At 39.1% G+C, this 14,724-nt stretch overlaps 1 protein-coding gene across 6 annotated transcripts in view; it reads left to right on the forward strand.

Annotated features, from left to right (window-relative positions):
• Positions 1-14,724, forward strand: part of RHBDD1 (rhomboid domain containing 1) — a 526,647-nt gene that overhangs the window by 255,261 nt on the left and 256,662 nt on the right. For all 6 annotated transcript variants that reach the window (XM_053710028.1, XM_053710024.1, XM_053710023.1 and 3 more), the window contains one exon: positions 1,671-1,747. The gene's annotated coding sequence lies outside the window, so the exon portion shown is untranslated. The remainder of the gene's footprint in view (positions 1-1,670; positions 1,748-14,724) is intronic.

Here is a 14,724-nt window from a genome sequence, read left to right on the forward strand (position 1 = left end):
AAAGGTACTGCTACCTCTCTTTCCTTTTGGCTGAAGAGCATCATCCGATTGGCTTACGAGCCTGCCGGACGGCAGCCTCCTGAACGAATTACAGCTCACTCTACTAGAGCTGTGGCTTCCACATGGGCCTTCAAGAACAAGGCTTTTGTTGATCAGATCTGTAAGGCAGCGACTTGGTCTTCTCTGCATACTTTTGCCAAATTTTACAAATTCGATACTTATTCTTCTTCGGAAGCTATTTTTGGGAGAAAGGTTTTGCAAGCTGTGGTGCCTTCCGTTTAGGTTACCTGACTTGCTCCCTCCCTTCATCCGTGTCCTAAAGCTTTGTTATTGGTTCCCACAAGTAAGGATGAAGCCGTGGACCGGACACACCTATGTAGGAGAAAACAGAATTTATGTTTACCTGATAAATTTCTTTCTCCTACGGTGTGTCCGGTCCACGGCCCGCCCTGGCTTTTAGTCAGGTTTAAAATTTTTATTTCTGTACACTACAGTCACCACGCACCCTATAGTTTCTCTTTTTTCTCCTAACCGTCGGTCGAATGACTGGGGGGCGGAGCCAGAGGGGGGGCTATATGGACAGCTTTGCTGTGTGCTCTCTTTGCCATTTCCTGTTGGGAAGAGAATATCCCACAAGTAAGGATGAAGCCGTGGACCGGACACACCGTAGGAGAAAGAAATTTATCAGGTAAACATAAATTCTGTTTTCAAAATGAATAATGCTGTGGGTCTTATTTTCTTTCATCAGATGGTGAAAGACCACAATTCCTCACATGTGGGAGGAGGCAAAAGATACCCCAGCACACCAGAGCAAGTCCACATTTCACCTGGGAGGTTTGTGACATTTCTCCCTGAGAAAAGACCTTTCACTTCCTGAAAACACCTTGTCTGCCACTCTGAAATGCAGGTTACTTCAAGGAGGAACTGGGCCTCAGAACCCCTTTCAACGATGAGTAAATCTGCACTTCACTTTCACCTCACTCCTCATCAAAGGGGCAATAGATTAGAAAATGACTCAGGATTATGGGAAGTGGAAAGAATTAAAAGCTCTGGTGTGTCGGGTGTCTTTTGCCTCCTCCTAGTGGCCAGGAGGAGAATTTCCCACATGTGATGACTTGTAGACCTCACCATCATGAACAAAATCAATTTATCAGGTAAGAATTAATTTATTTATTTTATAGAGACTAAAGATATTTTTGTCTAACACATCAACTTTGAAAAATTAAAGGGACATTTACTTTACTGCATCACTGGCATGTTAAAGGACAAAAACTGTGCTAGAAAACATCAATCATGGAGTCTTCTAATCCACCCCTACTATTGCTTTACTCCAAGCATCCAACCAGAGACTGCACTCTCACACCAACATAGCCTCCAGTTTCACAGGAAAAATCTATATTTACTACAACTAAATTATATTAGATGACTCAAGAAATATACTGTATGTTATTTTTCTTAGGAAAAATAAAACATATAAAAAAAAATTGTTTTCCTACCTGTACATTTGGTCTTTCTAGTGATGCAGTAGTACTGTAGTAGTACATATTAGAAATAAACTGTAGTGCCATACTGTGGCTTTTTATTTTGTAACATATTGACCACTTAAAGAGTATTTAGATTTAAGCCAAAGTTAAAAAAATAAACAAAATGTATTATCTCTTCTTTTACAGATATGCATAGACACCTGATGATTCATCCTATGACAATTGGTGCAAAACATTCTGCAAACAGTGAGGGGCTGCACTAGGTAGGATTTTATTGTTGTACACGTCACACAACATTGTTATTATTACTATTATCTTCATCACAATAAATATTTCATGTATTCTGTAGCAGTGAGTACATGAATAAGAGTTAGATTGTAAGGTCTAGAATTTAACCTCTTCAGAACAAAGGTTTTGTCCTTCTTTGTCTAAAGTGTATTGTTGTGAGTGTATATTTCACTGTGCACGTCTTGGAATATAGCTTTGCTTACAAAGAAATGATAATAATAATTAAGCATAGAGTACTATTTTAGAGCATTTTATTATTGAACTATTGCTAGTATATAACTGTATTTAACCTCTGCAAAGGGATTAGACACATAGTTAAAGGGGCCATTATAGTTATAAAATGACATGTTCTAATGCATTAAAACAAGCAATGTTATCACTAGCAATATTGCAGTGCTATATGTTTAACCCCCACAAAGTAGAGCTGTCATGTTAGCGCTGGTATTACAAGTTCAACATAACAAGACTCTAAAGAAAGCCTTTTCATTTTATCAATCATGGGATAACCTGAATCCTCACTAGACCAACTGCGTTAAAGCTGAAGGTGCATTAGGAATAATCAAATTTCCTATGTCCTTGACCTAGAAGAAAGTGTTCTTTTTATTTTTAATTATATATTTATATATACTGTATATATACATACATCTGTGTGTGTATATTTTTTTGTAAAATATATTTATACCTACAGATATATATATTTTACAGTATATACCACGCTAAACCTCCTCTGGCAAATCTGCTTTACCATGGACTTTTAATATCAATTTGTGTGCTAATTTTAGGGCGGTTCAGTGATATTGATATTGTAGTCCATGTTAGCATTAGCACTCTGGGCTATTGTCTATTAGCTTCACTATATTGGCCCTTTAAGGTCAGCTCCAGAGCAGCAAAGCACTACTGGAACCTAGCTGAGCTCATCTGGTGAGCCAATCACAACACAAAAATGTGTGTCGCTACCAATCACCAGCTAGCTCCCAGCAGTGTATTGCTGATGCTGAGGATATTTATGTATGCTTTTAAACAGAATACCAAGAGAATAAAGTCATTTTGACAATATAAGTGAATTTAAAAGTGTCTTTAGAAATTTGATCTGAATCATGAAGGTTTAATTTTTACTTTGATATCCCTTTAAAGGGACATGGTACTTAAAAAAATCTCTATTGTGTATGAAAAAGCAGCAGTTAAACATATTTTTATATACATGTGTGTGTATGTGTGTCTATATATACAGGGCTCAAAATTTCAACTAACCCATTAGCCATTGGTAAGTGGAAATTTAATGGTGGTGAGAGAAAGTTAGTTAGTGAATGTTGAGTCTGAAATCTGGTGGCATGTTGTAAGTAGCAAAGTTGACAGACACATTGTATTTGCAGAATGTACATTCCTATTGCAGCACTGACAAACAACACACCTTTTGGGCTATGTGCTAAAATTATTATCTATAGGGATATTATATAGCCATGAAAGTGCAAGGATATGTTATTCCTCGAGGGTTGTAGGGACTCCATTAGTGCTTAGACTGTTACTTCTGAGAGGGTAAACAGGGCAGAAAAAGAGAGAGAAACTGGAGAGGAAAAGTGAATTTGGAGAACAAGGTAGAGTTAAGACAGAATGGAGAAAAAAGAGTGAAGAGATATGAGAAAGGGAAAGAAAGAGTTTAAAGATAAGATATGACCTGAGAGAAAAGGGAGAGGGTAAAAAGAGAGATTGAAGAGAGAAAAGAGTCAAGAAAGATAGATAAGAGCGAATAGGGAGAGATAATTATTTTAAAAAAAATCTCCATGTCTGCTATGACCTTCAGTGACTGTCAGCTGTCTCTGCACTCTCTATGTTCAACAATTTCCTTTTTTTATCCAGTTGTTATCTTCCCTAGAACCTCTAGTTGTTTTTTCTAACTGCTATGAACTTATTTTTGTTGAATTATTACTGTGTGACACTGTGTAGCATTATTTAATGTATGGTATGAAATAAAAACAATATTACAAATTGTTTCACAATGGCTAAACATATGCAAAGAGAGGGTGAAGTAGTAGGGTGGTGTGGGTGGAATTAGAAGTGGCAAGTAACATTTTGTCCTGGCTAGTAGCTTAGGACTTGAATATATATATATATATATTTCTCCAACATAGGTGTGTCCGGTCCACGGCGTCATCCTTACTTGTGGGATATTCTCTTCCCCAACAGGAAATGGCAAAGAGCCCAGCAAAGCTGGTCACATGATCCCTCCTAGGCTCCGCCTACCCCAGTCATTCTCTTTGCCGTTGTACAGGCAACATCTCCACGGAGATGGCTTAGAGTTTTTTAGTGTTTAACTGTAGTTTTTCATTATTCAATCAAGAGTTTGTTATTTTCAAATAGTGCTGGTACGTACTATTTACTCAGAAACAGAAAAGAGATGAAGAATTCTGTTTGTATGAGGAAAATGATTTTAGCAACCGTAACTAAAATCCATGGCTGTTCCACACAGGACTGTTGAGAGCAATTAACTTCAGTTGGGGGAACAGTTTGCAGTCTCTTGCTGCTTGAGGTATGACACATTCTAACAAGACGATGTAATGCTGGAAGCTGTCATTTTCCCTATGGGATCCGGTAAGCCATGTTTATTACGATTGTAAATAAGGGCTTCACAAGGGCTTATTTAAACTGTAGACTTTTTTTGGGCTAAATCGATTGATATTAACACTTATTTAGCCTTGAGGAATCATTTATTCTGGGTATTTTTATTTAATAATATCGGCAGGCACTGTTTTAGACACCTTATTCTTTAGGGGCTTTCCCAAAGCATAGGCAGAGTCTCATTTTCGCGCCGGTGTTGCGCACTTGTTTTTGAGAGGCATGGCATGCAGTCGCATGTGAGAGGAGCTCTGATACTCATAAAAGACTTCTGAAGGCGTCATTTGGTATCGTATTCCCCTTTGGGTTTGGTTGGGTCTCAGCAAAGCAGATACCAGGGACTGTAAAGGGGTTTAAAGCTTAAAACGGCTCCGGTTCCGTTATTTTAAGGGTTAAAGCTTCCAAAATTGGTGTGCAATATTTTCAAGGCTTTTAGACGCTGTGGTGAAAATTTGGTGAATTTTGAACAATTCCTTCATGTTTTTTCGCAATTGCAGTAATAAAGTGTGTTCAGTTTAAAATTTAAAGTGACAGTAACGGTTTTATTTTAAAACGTTTTTTGTACTTTCTGATCAAGTTTATGCCTGTTTAACATGTCTGAACTACCAGATAGACTGTGTTCTGAATGTGGGGAAGCCAGAATTCCTATTCATTTAAATAAATGTGATTTATGTGATAATGACAATGATGCCCAAGATGATTCCTCAAGTGAGGGGAGTAAGCATGGTACTGCATCATTCCCTCCTTCGTCTACACGAGTCTTGCCCACTCAGGAGGCCCCTAGTACATCTAGCGCGCCAATACTCCTTACTATGCAACAATTAACGGCTGTAATGGATAATTCTGTCAAAAACATTTTAGCCAAAATGAACCCTTGTCAGCGTAAGCGTGGATGCTCTGTTTTAGTTACTGAAGAGCATGACGACGCTGATATTAATATCTCTGAAGGGCCCCTAACCCAATTTGAGGGGGCCAGGGAGGTTTTGTCTGAGGGAGAAATTACTGATTTAGGGAACATTTCTCAGCAGGCTGAATCTGATGTGATTACATTTAAATTTAAATTGGAACATCTCCGCATTTTGCTTAAGGAGGTATTATCCACTCTGGATGATTGTGAAAATTTAGTCATCCCAGAGAAACTATGTAAAATGGACAAGTTCCTAGAGGTGCCGGGGCTCCCAGAAGCTTTTCCTATACCCAAGCGGGTGGCGGACATTGTTAATAAAGAATGGGAAAGGCCCGGTATTCCTTTCGTCCCTCCCCCCATATTTAAAAAATTGTTTCCTATGGTCGACCCCAGAAAGGACTTATGGCAGTCAGTCCCCAAGGTCGAGGGAGCGGTTTCTACTTTAAACAAACGCACCACTATTCCCATAGAGGATAGTTGTGCTTTCAAAGATCCTATGGATAAAAAATTAGAAGGTTTGCTTAAAAAGATGTTTGTTCAGCAGGGTTACCTTCTACAACCCATTTCATGCATTGTCCCTGTCACTACAGCCGCATATTTCTGGTTTGATGAACTGCTTAAGGTGCTCGATAGTGACTCTCCTCCTTATGAGGAGATTATGGACAGAATCAATGCTCTCAAATTGGCTAATTCTTTCACTCTAGACGCCTCTTTGCAATTGGCTAAGTTAGCGGCTAAGAACTCTGGGTTTGCTATTGTGGCGCGCAGAGCGCTTTGGTTGAAATCTTGGTCGGCTGATGCGTCTTCCAAGAACAAGCTACTAAACATTCCTTTCAAGGGGAAAACGCTGTTTGGTCCTGACTTGAAAGAGATTATATCTGATATCACTGGGGGTAAGGGCCACGCCCTTCCTCAGGATCGGCCCTTCAAGGCAAAAAATAGACCTAATTTTCGTCCCTTTCGTAAAAACGGACCAGCCCAAGGTGCTACGTCCTCTAAGCAAGAGGGTAATACTTCTCAGGCCAAGCCAGCTTGGAGACCAATGCAAGGCTGGAACAAGGGAAAGCAGGCCAAGAAACCTGCCACTGCTACCAAGACAGCATGAAATATTGGCCCCCGATCCGGGACCGGATCTGGTGGGGGGCAGACTCTCTCTCTTCGCTCAGGCTTGGGCAAGAGATGTTCTGGATCCTTGGGCGCTAGAAATAGTCTCCCAGGGTTATCTTCTGGAATTCAAGGGACTTCCCCCAAGGGGGAGGTTCCACAAGTCACAGTTGTCTTCAGACCACATAAAAAGACAGGCGTTCTTACATTGTGTAGAAGACCTGTTAAAAATGGGAGTGATTCATCCTGTTCCATTAAGAGAACAAGGGATGGGGTTCTACTCCAATCTGTTCATAGTTCCCAAAAAAGAGGGAACGTTCAGACCAATCCTAGATCTCAAGATCTTAAACAAATTTCTCAAGGTCCCATCGTTCAAGATGGAAACCATTCGAACTATCCTTCCTTCCATCCAGGAAGGTCAATTTATGACCACGGTGGATTTAAAGGATGCGTATCTACATATTCCTATCCACAAGGAACATCATCGGTTCCTAAGGTTTGCATTCCTGGACAAACATTACCAGTTCGTGGCGCTTCCTTTCGGATTAGCCACTGCTCCAAGGATTTTCACAAAGGTACTAGGGTCCCTTCTAGCGGTGCTAAGACCAAGGGGCATTGCAGTAGTACCTTACCTGGACGACATTCTGATTCAAGCGTCGTCCCTTCCTCAAGCAAAGGCTCACACGGACATTGTCCTGGCCTTTCTCAGATCTCACGGCTGGAAAGTGAACGTGGAAAAGAGTTCTCTATCCCCGTCAACAAGGGTTCCCTTCTTGGGAACAATTATAGACTCCTTAGAAATGAGGATCTTTCTAACAGAGGCCAGAAAAACAAAGCTTCTGGACTCTTGTCGGATACTTCATTCCGTTCCTCTTCCTTCCATAGCTCAGTGCATGGAAGTGATCGGGTTGATGGTGGCGGCGATGGACATAGTTCCTTTTGCGCGCATTCATCTAAGACCATTACAACTGTGCTTGCTCAGTCAGTGGAATGGGGACTATACAGACTTGTCTCCGAAGATACAAGTAAATCAGAGGACCAGAGACTCACTCCGTTGGTGGCTGTCCCTGGACAATCTGTCTCAAGGGATGATGTTCCACAGACCAGAGTGGGTCATTGTCACGACCGACGCCAGTCTGATAGGCTGGGGCGCGGTCTGGGGATCCCTGAAAGCTCAGGGTCTTTGGTCTCGGGAAGAATCTCTTCTACCGATAAATATTCTGGAACTGAGAGCGATATTCAATGCGCTCCAGGCCTGGCCCCAGCTTGCGAGGACCAGGTTCATACGGTTTCAATCAGACAACATGACGACTGTGGCGTACATCAACCATCAGGGGGGAACAAGGAGTTCCCTAGCGATGGAAGAAGTAACCAAAATTATTCTTTGGGCGGAGTCTCACTCCTGCCACCTGTCTGCTATCCACATCCCAGGAGTGGAAAATTGGGAAGCGGATTTTCTGAGTCGTCAGACATTGCATCCGGGGGAGTGGGAACTCCATCCGGAAATCTTTGCCCGAGTCACTCACCTGTGGGGCATTCCAGACATGGATCTGATGGCCTCTCGTCAGAAGTTCCTTGCTACGGGGCCAGATCCAGGGATCCCAAGGCGGCTCTAGTGGATGCACTAGTAGCACCTTGGACCTTCAAACTAGCTTATGTGTTCCCGCCATTTCCTCTCATCCCCAGGCTGATAGCCAGGATCAAGCAGGAGAGGGCGTCGGTGATCTTGATAGCTCCTGCGTGGCCACGCAGGACTTGGTATGCAGATCTGGTGAATATGTCATCGGCTCCACCTTGGAAGCTACCTTTGAGACGAGACCTTCTTGTTCAGGGTCCGTTCGATCATCCGAATCTGGTTTCACTCCAGCTGACTGCTTGGAGATTGAACGCTTGATTCTATCGAAGCGAGGATTCTCAGATTCTGTGATCGATACTCTTGTTCAGGCCAGAAAGCCTGTGACTAGAAAGATTTACCACAAAATTTGGAAAAAATATATCTGTTGGTGTGAATCTAAAGGATTCCCTTGGGACAAGGTTAAGATTCCTAGGATTCTATCCTTCCTTCAAGAAGGATTGGAGAAAGGATTATCTGCAAGTTCCCTGAAGGGACAGATTTCTGCCTTGTCGGTATTACTTCACAAAAAGCTGGCAGCTGTGCCAGATGTTCAAGCCTTTGTTCAGGCTCTGGTTAGAATCAAGCCTGTTTACAAACCTTTGACTCCTCCTTGGAGTCTCAATTTAGTTCTTTCAGTTCTTCAGGGGGTTCCGTTTGAACCCTTACATTCCGTTGATATTAAGTTATTATCTTGGAAAGTTTTGTTTTTAGTTGCGATTTCTTCTGCTAGAAGAGTCTCAGAATTATCTGCTCTGCAGTGTTCTCCTCCTTATCTGGTGTTCCATGCAGATAAGGTGGTTTTACGTACTAAACCTGGTTTTCTTCCAAAAGTTGTTTCTAACAAAAACATTAACCAGGAGATTATCGTACCTTCTCTGTGTCCAAAACCAGTTTCAAAGAAGGAACGTTTGTTGCACAATTTGGATGTTGTTCGCGCTCTAAAATTCTATTTAGATGCTACAAAGGATTTTAGACAAACATCTTCCTTGTTTGTTGTTTATTCAGGTAAAGGAGAGGTCAAAAAGCAACTTCTACCTCTCTCTCTTTTTGGATTAAAAGCATCATCAGATTGGCTTACGAGACTGCCGGACGGCAGCCTCCCGAAAGAATCACAGCTCATTCCACTAGGGCTGTGGCTTCCACATGGGCCTTCAAGAACGAGGCTTCTGTTGATCAGATATGTAGGGCAGCGACTTGGTCTTCACTGCACACTTTTACCAAATTTTACAAGTTTGATACTTTTGCTTCTTCTGAGGCTATTTTTGGGAGAAAGGTTTTGCAAGCCGTGGTGCCTTCCATTTAGGTGACCTGATTTGCTCCCTCCCTTCATCCGTGTCCTAAAGCTTTGGTATTGGTTCCCACAAGTAAGGATGACGCCGTGGACCGGACACACCTATGTTGGAGAAAACAGAATTTATGTTTACCTGATAAATTTCTTTCTCCAACGGTGTGTCCGGTCCACGGCCCGCCCTGGTTTTTTTAATCAGGTCTGATATTTTATTTTCTTTAACTACAGTCACCACGGTACCATATGGTTTCTCCTATGCAAATATTCCTCCTTAACGTCGGTCGAATGACTGGGGTAGGCGGAGCCTAGGAGGGATCATGTGACCAGCTTTGCTGGGCTCTTTGCCATTTCCTGTTGGGGAAGAGAATATCCCACAAGTAAGGATGACGCCGTGGACCGGACACACCGTTGGAGAAAGAAATTTATCAGGTAAACATAAATTCTGTTATATATATATATATATATATATATATATATAAATCAAATCAATGTAAATATTTGCATAGGAAATTAGTACATCTAAGCAAGTATCCCCGCTTGCCCCCAGAAATTCTTAATATGCAATGTTTCCAATGCACAAGAGAATTGTGGGTAAGATATGCAAATTAGGTATGCAAATTCTCAGTTTTTTTGCTTCAAAATACTGTTTTAACACAGCGATCCTTTTAAACAGGAATATGACAGCAAACCAGAAATCACTCTCCCCCCCCATAATTTTAATATATATATATATATATATATATATATATATATATATATATATATATATATATATATACTGTATATATATATATAATCAGCCAATGAGCATTAAAGTCCTGCACTTCCTGTTAGTTTTAGTTAACATTTGTTTCATATATGAAAATATATATTATTTGTTTTCCAAAAAACAAAGCACTGTAATACATTTTAAAACGTCTTTCAAATTATCATGTTCTTAAATGACAATTTAAAGTACAAGACATAGGGGGGTAAATAATGTCTATTTTATTTATTGGTACAATCTCAAAGTGTTTCCTGTCCCTTTAAAAATACATATATATTGTTCAAAGGATTGATTTGTCAAAAACAAAATCAAAACAGAGCATGTTTGTTATATTTTTAATTTTATGTGTAGAAATGTGTCCCTGGATATATTTTTTATTAATGCTACAAAAAATAAAAAAATAAACCTACAAAAAATATATGGTATTCCCTATCTGACTTTTTTACAACCATTAAAAAAAAAGAAGCAAAAACCTTGGCAGTGATGGCAATAGAAATCGAACAGTTATATTTATTCACTTCTATTTTGGGTGCATAAACAAATATCCATCTCTGTGTTAGCATTTGTTTTCCTGAATGAAAGAATTTCACTGTAAGTTGAGTTGAATGTTTCAGAACAAAAAAAAGTTTTCTTTGAGCCGTAGTACAGTAATTCTAAATGGCAAAGACTCCCTTCTGCTCCCACTAGAGATGCTAATAGAATTTTAATGAAGCAATGTCAGCAGCTCGTTTCTAGCACAAATACCAGATGTTCTGTTCTATAGAATAACCCCAATGTCACATCTCCTATCTCTTTAGTATCGCTTCTCTTAGCGCTACTTGGCTGAACTGTTAACCAAAACCTTTCTACTGTAAAAATGACAGTTTTCAAGTGGGAAGCAGTAAATATAAAATCTAAATGAATCAAGGTTATAGAGCAGAGAGCTCATTTGCAGTACATTTAAGAAGACATTTCTGGCATGTCAGAAATTCTTGTACTGTTTGTTGTTTTGAAGGAGAGGCAGGTCAATAAAGCCCTGTGTGCACACTTATGATTTAGCCAGCTCTATTAGGTATGAATGCTGTCCCAGTCACTTGATTTGGTGATGTGTCTTCAACGGATGCATTAACGTCTAATGGAGTGTGGCAGATCTAATTTTGAAGGATTTCTGTAGAACAGAAAGTTGTCAGTTTCAGATAACACCAGACAGTAAATTAAAACGACATAAAAGTCAATAATGTGCTGGGGTTATACCGACCCAGCAAAAAAAATACAATGCACAAAAAACATGGAGATTGGCACCCCTAAAACTACCCTAGGTGTCAATGTCAGAATGTATTTGGCACTTGATTAAAAGGACATACAAGTCAATATTAAAGTTTCATGATTTATATATACGGTGGGAAAATGTACTTCTGTTAAATGTACCTATTTCTCTTGGGATCCTTTGTTGAAGCACTTTCTTGAACAGAGTATCTTAAATACTATATAGTAGTGGTGTTTGCGACAATCAATAACATTGTTAACAAAAGTGCAATCACTGCTGCCATGTTTAAGTTTTGGTTCGCTTATGATATATCTCTAAAATGAACCCTGTACTCCTCTTTGATAACTGTGTGACTGAAACATTGACATTTTTTATGTATAAATGGAGTTGGAACCTTCAAAATGCAGCTTGGGATTTATTTAGCTGCTTTTCTCTTCCATATAAGGTACATCTCACTACTATGCTCACAGTTAGGATAAGTAATTATTCAATATTATTAGGTTTACATCCCCTTTGCTGGGATCCTACTAGGTACTATTACCATTAAGGCATTACCAGACTTCTTTGTCATCTATGATAGGTTCCCCTTGCTTCGGTCCACAATATTTGTTCAACGTTCTGTGATATGCAGTTAATTAATGGTACATGAAACCTAAAACGTTCCATTTCTACTACTTTTAACACATTTGCTTCATTCTCTTGGTATCCTTTGCTGTATAATTCTAAAGCTAGCTGAACTCATTGGGTGATCCAAAGGCAAGAAGCATATATGTGAAGCCACCAATCAGCAGCTAGATCCCTGTAGTGCATTGCATTGTCTCCTTAAATTAGTCCAATTCATATGCTGTTACATTCTCATAATATACTTTTCTTATCTGTATGTAAGAAACTTAAACTTCTCTTTCCTCAAGTTCTGCCCCGTGATTTGGTTTTTTATCCAGGAGAATTCTTCTTTTGAAAGAGTATTTTGTCCAGTTTACAGTTGTATCTTCCTGTTTACATCCTTTTCTGGCACTTACAGTGATTCAAGTGGAGCCGCAGATTCCCGACTTAGCTGCTGCTGTTCTGCAAATTTCAAAACTCTTTCTTTTCTTCGCTTGCTATCACTAATACCTCACTTCCTTTCCTAACCACACCATGAACATTGACAAAATGTTGCCCAGTCGGCCTAAAGATTTTGATCCAAATATCCAGCTTGCCTAGTATGAAAGTTTAGACTCTCCTCAAATGCCAGGGCAATCAATTATTGTAAGAGTTCACAAAATTATTACATGTGGAATATACATCCTATACATTATGGGGGGCAAAACACCCCTTCTCTGTTTTATCTGAGATCAAGGGGTTGTCTGCAGATGAGGTTACCTATAAACATTTTAGAACTCCAGACAATGTTCAAAGCTCCACATTTCAGAAAGAAGCCTTACATTTGTTTCCAACTGGATGGTGGCACAGAAGTTGGTTATGTGAATTATCAGGGGGAAGATGAAGGATGTGTTGTATATCCTAAGATGAGCAGAGAACTATCAGACTGTGATATCAGCCATTCATGTTCCAGGAGTCAACAGTTGGACAGTGGACTTTTTTTGCCTTTTTGTTTGTGTGTTAATTCTTTAGAACTGTCAAGTGTTTTACCAGGTGTCTGGTAGATTCAATAAACTCTATCAAATAACAGACATCGTACCAGCCTATAGTATGTGCTGAACTGTCTGTTGTCAGGCTATGATTCCTTCTGTCTTGATACTAATCCTATTGTAACAGCTGCTTTGTTAGTTACCTACAGTACCTGCTGGTGTGCTATTTGCCTGTAATACCTACCTTATAGCTTCTGCTACTCTGCTACCTGCCTTTAGAAGTCAGCTTATAATACTTGCTGCTCTATTACCTGTTGGTATAATAACAGTAAGTGTCAGAGCCAAATACTTGTAGTATGACATTAATAGGACATTCTAATATAATATTAAATTATTCTAAGTCATCAGAGCAAATACTTATTTTATGACTACTTGTTAAATATGTGATTAGCTCCTAAAAAAGTATTGAACTGGGCATGGTGAGTGATTGGTGGTTACAAATATATACTGCTCTTGATTGGTCCACTGACCATGTTCAGGAGTTTATTTATTTGAATAAAAAACATTCAGAGACTGCTAGAAAGACTTGTAAAGTAGCATTATTTTACTACTTTCACATAGATAATGATCACAGGTAACATCTTTCAAACAACACTTTGAAGTTAGTTATGAGCTAAGCAGAAGCTGCTTTATCAGCTTGGTACGTTCCATTGTGACTGCCACAGGTTACAACTTACCTCTTTATTTTGTTTTTAACACATCAATTGGCTACCCATTAATTGCCATCAATACATGAACGTTTTTATAAATGTTGTATGATTTTTATTACTATCTACACTTAGTCCAAGGGGAATGGTTTCCTTCCTAAAATAACAGTTTAGAATGAAACACCTTCATCTTGTATATTGAGAAAAGGGAGCCGATTATTTGTTAGAATCATTAAGAAAATATATTTAAATTGATGGTAAATGCTCCCTTTTTTAAAAATGGATCTGGAATCTTAGTGATATTTTAGATGGAGTTTAATTCATCAGTTGTAATAAAGATGTGCTCAGAATAGATAAAATGATCACTTAGCGCCTTATTGCACTGACCCCTAGCTAAGATAAATTGATCCCTAGTGTTAACATGGATCCATGAGGGAACATCATAGTATTTTTATTTTTAATTCATTGTATTAATCTGAGTTGTAAATCATTGTAATATAATACCAGGTTTTAGCAAAGAAGTGATAACACATAGCAACTGTTAACCATTTTATGTTTTATATGTTTTATATTGTTCTAGCGAAGGAATAATTTTATATCCATTTTATATCCATATTGTAATAAATATTGATTCAATATAGCGTTTGAGTTTCAGACCCTGCCTTATTTTGGCGCTTTGATAGTTAATTGTTAGTTGTAATAAAGATGTGCTACAACTTACGTTTTTATAGTTATGAAAACTTCAAAAGTCAATTTTTCTGTCAGCTTACGATGTGAATTGTTCTCTAATTGGATGATTCAAACCGTTAGCTCACAGAAAAATGTACTTTTGAAGTGGGCGGCGGAGTTCTGGGTATTTAAATGTCATATCTATATTAAAAAGCAAGTTATAGCACATCTTCATTACAACTGTTGAATGAAACTACATCTCAAATATCACTAACATTTCAGATCTGATTTTAAAAAGGGGAGAATTTACCAACACTTAAACTTGTAAATATATTTCCATCTTAATGGGAGGATAGTCCACTGCTTCATTCATTTCTTGTGGGAATTAAGAACCTGGCCACCAGGAGGAGGCAAAGACACCCCAGCCAAAGGCTTAAATACCTCCCCCACTCTCCTCATCCCCCAG

This window comes from Bombina bombina, chromosome 4 (assembly GCF_027579735.1).
Source record: "Bombina bombina isolate aBomBom1 chromosome 4, aBomBom1.pri, whole genome shotgun sequence".
Taxonomy (NCBI): Eukaryota; Metazoa; Chordata; class Amphibia; order Anura; family Bombinatoridae; genus Bombina; species Bombina bombina.